Source organism: Varroa destructor, unplaced genomic scaffold (assembly GCF_002443255.2).
Source record: "Varroa destructor unplaced genomic scaffold, Vdes_3.0 BEIS01000005.1, whole genome shotgun sequence".
Taxonomy (NCBI): domain Eukaryota; kingdom Metazoa; phylum Arthropoda; class Arachnida; order Mesostigmata; family Varroidae; genus Varroa; species Varroa destructor.
The window spans coordinates 40,375,509-40,381,035 of NW_019211458.1; the positions used below are offsets into that span (position 1 = coordinate 40,375,509).

A 5,527-nucleotide genomic window follows, 5' to 3' on the forward strand; every position below is an offset into this window, starting at 1 on the left:
AATAATAAATTAAATACTATCGTATGTTTACATAGGTCAACGTGAACAAGTCATAAGATAACGAACCATAATCTATATATACACATGTTCTCCTATGTGTTGTCCGAGGAGAAATACCTTTGTTGCAAAAATTGTTATAAAGGTATATAAAAAATATTATAGACAATAGAAACAGAAAAAATCTAGAATCTATATAAAGCTGTTTTGCATAACAACAAGGAGTCGGCTGGGTGGCTTTTGTCTGCGTAAACACTGAGCCATTTCCGCTGTGCAAATGGTATTAGAGAACGGCGGACGAGCCAAAATGATGAAGTATACTAAATGGAGCACATTTGGCTTAAACGGTTCTAACCGCCTCTGATCGTCATCGTAGATATTGTTTCCGGCGTATGTTCATGTATAAAGTAAAATGAAATGTTTTAATCTAATAAAGTATCGTTTAGATGAAGCTTGCTTGGACTGCGATGATCGAAAAATGCAGATAAAGTTGATTACAATGCTACTAAGTCTGCAGCCTGATTTATATGTTGGTCACGTCTGTCAACGGTTTCGGTGTACGTATATTTGCAAACTGTCTTTCTTTCCCATAAACAGATGGTGTCCTTCACAGTATCTGACTATACTTCCGAGGTCATGTCCTTAGTGTTGAAGTTGCGCTATAAATGATTATTGCCGACAATTTATGAGTTCTCAAGGACACGAAAGGACAGTTTTTAGAACATCCGATCTGTGTACGCACGTAGCACCCCTATTTAACCATATTTTTCACGTCGTACTCAGACAGCTGATATCTAACAAGTCTATCGAACAGCTCAACTAAGTACTTTGGCCAGCATGCTTCTAACAAGTGTTACTAAAGAGGACTTTAGAAGCCCTGCGTAGATATAATTTTTCTTTATTTACACAGGTTATATAGTATGCGTCCGTCGTTGACGGGTGTTGGAAATTTAAAGTAATTATATTCGAGAGATGTAACGCTGGGTGGGTAATCCATTAATTAGGGATAGCTTAAGAAGCGTGTAGAATGGAGCACAAGTTTATTAGATATACTCCAGGCACTTCTAACTTATTAAAGACGTTTCGGAAACGAAAACGCATATAAAGATTTGGTTTCGTTAACTGTTTTCCAGCCTCATTTCGTCTATTTTATAGTTTATTGTATAGTGAAACCGATACATCAAATGTAACATTATTGACTGCGCTTAAAAATCATTAAATGTGACGACAAAACAATTGGTAACAACCTTTTCAACGACGTAGCATTGATGTTTTATTGTTATATATTGGAATCCACAATATATAATAAATCCATTGCTTGTTCTTCGCCATCAAGAACTCCAACGATGCGCGTCTCCTTGAAAAAGCATAAAAAAACCCCTTGATTCGTAACCACAGCTTCGTTTTGGAGTACCAGCTTCTCATAGCCTATATCACAAACGTCAAAGGGGCATCGCAGAGGGGGGGGGGGAGGAGGTGCAGGCAGAAGGCAGACAAAGTGCACGATCAATAGCAATTCTGCCCTTAATTACTTTTGTCACGGCTGCTTTAAGTGGAATCCTGCTTTGTCGTTAGTGGAAAGTTACCATACAAATGTATCTTCTACCTGGAAAGATAAAAATATCTTAGAACGATGATATAAAGTGAGAGGGTTACTTACCAACTGCTCTAAAGTGATTTCTTCTTATCTGCATTCTAACCAGCTATAGGCTAATTATAATAATATTGACATAAACGTGTTGCAAAATACCTATCTTAAACGACCTTTAGCCTAGAATCAAACCGCTAGATTAAAATGATCAAGTGAGGTATGTTGATTTAATTAGAAGCTTCTATGTTTATGTGTCTTTGTCCGAAGTTAGCCAGACCTGGCATCGGCAAGGTGAATACTGAACAGTATCAAATGCAACGGATCTTTATTATGTATTATATAGATTGCTTAAGGTCAAAGTCTTAAGGCGGTCAAAAAGGATCGAGGAAAAACTTATTTCTTGTGCACTGTTATTGTTAGAATGCAGCACAAAATAAAGTGCTCCATTTAATTTTTTACGATGATATTGTTATGAATATATTATATATCATATATATAATATAATAGAATACACTTATTAATAATAATGAATAATTTTATAAATTTTTAATAGTTACTTATGTGCGAGTTAAGATACCCATTGCTCTCGAGCATTCAGTGCACCAGGATAAATCCCTAGAATAAAAATACATGTTGTCTCAGTTAGGACTCAGAGAAGGCTTAAAAAATGTTTTGGACTACGTACATTTTAGCATTGGCTTCCAAAAATGCTTCTATTTCGCAATCAACGGTCCAGTTTTCGTGTGGCTATAGAACATTATTGTCATATCTGTTTGTCTTATGACAATTGCATTCAAATAGTCTGGTGACTCATCTCAAATTTGTTGTACCTCTTTTTTGTATCCAGTTGTAGAAGAGTTTGCCATTTTGGATATATGGGATCCATTTGAACGTTCTATTCAACCGGACCACCCAGATCGATAGAGATCTACATTTTATGTTAGTGTCAAACTCCTGCCTGTCGTAAGCAACATTTATCTCCCGTCTCATGCCATCGTTTGACACATAAGCGTTTTAGCACGAACGTACATATAGCAGTTTGATTTCGAGTAAACTATAATTTGATCTCTGGCTTTTGACTGCACGGAGACCAACATAATGTAAGTCCAGTCTGCAACAAAAGTAACGAAACGATGACGCGATGTCCTAACTAAAATAAATCTTTTTAGATATTATAAATATAGAGTCTGGTGCAAATGGATTATGGTTTAGCAGTTGAACGAATCAGATCGTCATTATTTTCGAGAATAGGTTAGAAAAATGCAGAAATAGACCCCGCGCTAGCGCATCAGAGACACCGACAAAAACTAGCCAACCACTGTTACTACATATTTGTTATTAACTAACACAAAAGGAAATGTCAGAGAGACTTATTTCTGTCTTATATAGAAGAAAAAAAAACTTCATATAAATCGTATTATAATTTGAAAATAAATTCTAATACACTTAGTTAAACATCCCTCGCCTCCTAGCTCTCACTGGGGGGTTTGCTGGGGTTCGTCCGGTTTGTGGCACTCATTTAGCCTCATAATTGAGGATACAGGAAATTTACTAATTTCCTATGATACTTTTGAATAATGTCAAACCAAAACGTTAGTAAGAACGTGTTCCTTTCTTGCTAGAAAATCAGGTAGTCATCCAGGCGGACAAGTTCCGTAGCAACAAGCACGACCTCCACTAAACGCCTATATATATATATATATATATATATAAAGGTTTCGAAAACACGTTTGAAGAACATTTGTAACATAAGTTTATCGTAGCTTAAATTACAGGTCTTCGCCGCAATTACAACTAGTGCAAGACATCGTTCAGTCATCAATGAAGCCTAGATTAACACGCACATTCACATACAGATACACATGTGCCAATATACGTAGTTGTATAGACAAAATAATAAATTGAATATATTGTTTAATTCGTAAGAGATAACTCTTTTCGTATACGTAATTTGAAGTGAAATATACAGGTTATTAACTTGTTATACGTATATATATGCAAAACTCGGAATTGTTACAGAAAATCTGGAACAATCTTTATACTAAAACTCCAGTTAGTTTTTTTTATAAACGTCAATAGTTGTATGGTTACAGATATGGTTTCTGAGCCATTACAAATATTTAGATTGTCACCGTCGCAATGGCTGCTGTTAATAGAAACATATCCTAAGTAATAACGTTTTCGTTGCAGCTGAAATGACGCAAACGCGGTATCCGTTTGCGACTTCGATCCACCAAGTTGCTATCCCGTCTGAAATCTGCGCTTCCATGCCCCCATCTCTCCTGTTCAGCAGCCAACCAACTCGCTCTGAAGCCAAAACTATTTTCTGCTGATCGAACAATCTCTAAATTGCTTTCATCAGTAAGCGCTTATATTAATCAGAATTTCTAACTTCAATCGTCGTCTCGTTGATCTAAATGAACTGATACTGCACCTTTGAAAATAGCCGCCGTTCGGATGTCCATTCACCCAATGACTTCTGAATCAAATCTTCAGTAAATCCGTAACTCAGGCTAGCTATGGACCGTGATGAGACATCTCTATGTTCTGCGTTAAAAAAAAAAAATAGATTTTGATCGTTGATTGGAGACCATAACCAATTTCTTTGAACTCGGCGTGAACTGTAATAGATACGTATTCGTCTGCCGATAAGTAAATATAGCTGTTTAAATTAATAGGAGGTCCAGCGCTTGGATATAGTAAATATCATAGAAATTATATAAAAAATCTATTTGTCGACATTATTAATTAGGCCAATGAATTAATTAGATTTACAAATTTAACGATAGGTCACTATAAGTTATTATGTTTAACACGACAAAGACCTTAGCAGAATCACTCGCATCTTCTCCAGATTAAGACAATCTTCACGTGATATTATCATTATATATATATATATATATACATTTTTTTTTCTAAAATTAAAATAGTATAACTTAATTCCATGTATGCTTTGAAGAGCCTCACCATTGTGGTGAAACAGACAAACCACACAGATCAGACCGACCCACTCAGGCGAAAAAAATATCGGAAAAAAAAAAGAAGCAATCGGCGACCCAGAATTAACTGCGATCTCGTGCTAGCTATGGAAACGAAATTATGGCGGTGGTGGAGCTAGGTAGGCCGAGAACGATTTATTTTACCGACTTACATATAAAAATCTCTGCATATAAAAACGTATGCCTGTGTCGCATTGCTATTCACTTGCCACTACCTTGAAGCGCAACGATTTGTCTCTTTATGCGGATACTGAGGAGATGACGGGCTCGATTTTCAGGGTAGTGAAATGCGCTATTTAGTATAGAGGAAATTTACTTATTTCAGCTTGATCTGAGCATTGCATGCGATAAATCGAGTTTTTAAAATTGCTTTTATAGTGTTTGTGATATACAGCCCGGTCTATTTTGCTGAATTGCAGCCCATTTGTGTGAGCTCTAATTGTTAATCATTGGGCATCTCCCTTTATGTCTGTGAAAACCTTATGGCTGTGAATTTTTTCAATAGGGCTTGTTGAGTTTCTGTCTCTTGTTAAACGCTTTGAAAGTGACTGGGTGCTTGCAGTAACGATACTATCTAATATTGAAAGCAGGTCAATTTTTACCCAGGCCACTGGAGCAGGAATCTTCGGCTAGGCTGATCGAGGCCTGCTATTTTTTTACAACACAGAAACCCAGCTAAATCGGTTTAAAATATTACTGTATTATAATATCATTGCAGAATATTCGTTTAGTTAGAATTTCATTATAGGTTAATACATTACCAAATGCAGCCTGACAAGGTAGTGCGGTCACTATTAACATACGTATATTTAGACGTCCATTGGCTGGGCCTCATTTGACAATTACGCGTGACATTCCAACAAGACGAAAAAAGCTAATAGGTTCTGTGACCATTATATCACAGCTCTAAACTTACCTTTAAGGCCACGTAATATAAATA

The 5,527-nt window shown here is 36.2% G+C and overlaps 1 long non-coding RNA gene across 3 annotated transcripts in view; it reads right to left on the reverse strand.

Moving 5' to 3' along the window:
• Window positions 1-1,131: 1,131 nt before the first annotated feature.
• Window positions 1,132-5,527, reverse strand: part of LOC111251903 (uncharacterized) — a 17,478-nt gene continuing 13,082 nt past the window's right edge. The window contains exons 3-5 of one of the 3 annotated variants that reach the window (XR_002674011.2): window positions 4,023-4,135; window positions 2,146-2,203; window positions 1,132-1,603 (exon numbers count right to left, since the gene is read on the reverse strand). This is a non-coding gene — a long non-coding RNA (uncharacterized LOC111251903). The remainder of the gene's footprint in view (window positions 1,604-2,145; window positions 2,204-4,022; window positions 4,136-5,527) is intronic. The other 2 variants (XR_002674010.2, XR_002674009.2) reach the window with 2 other exon arrangements.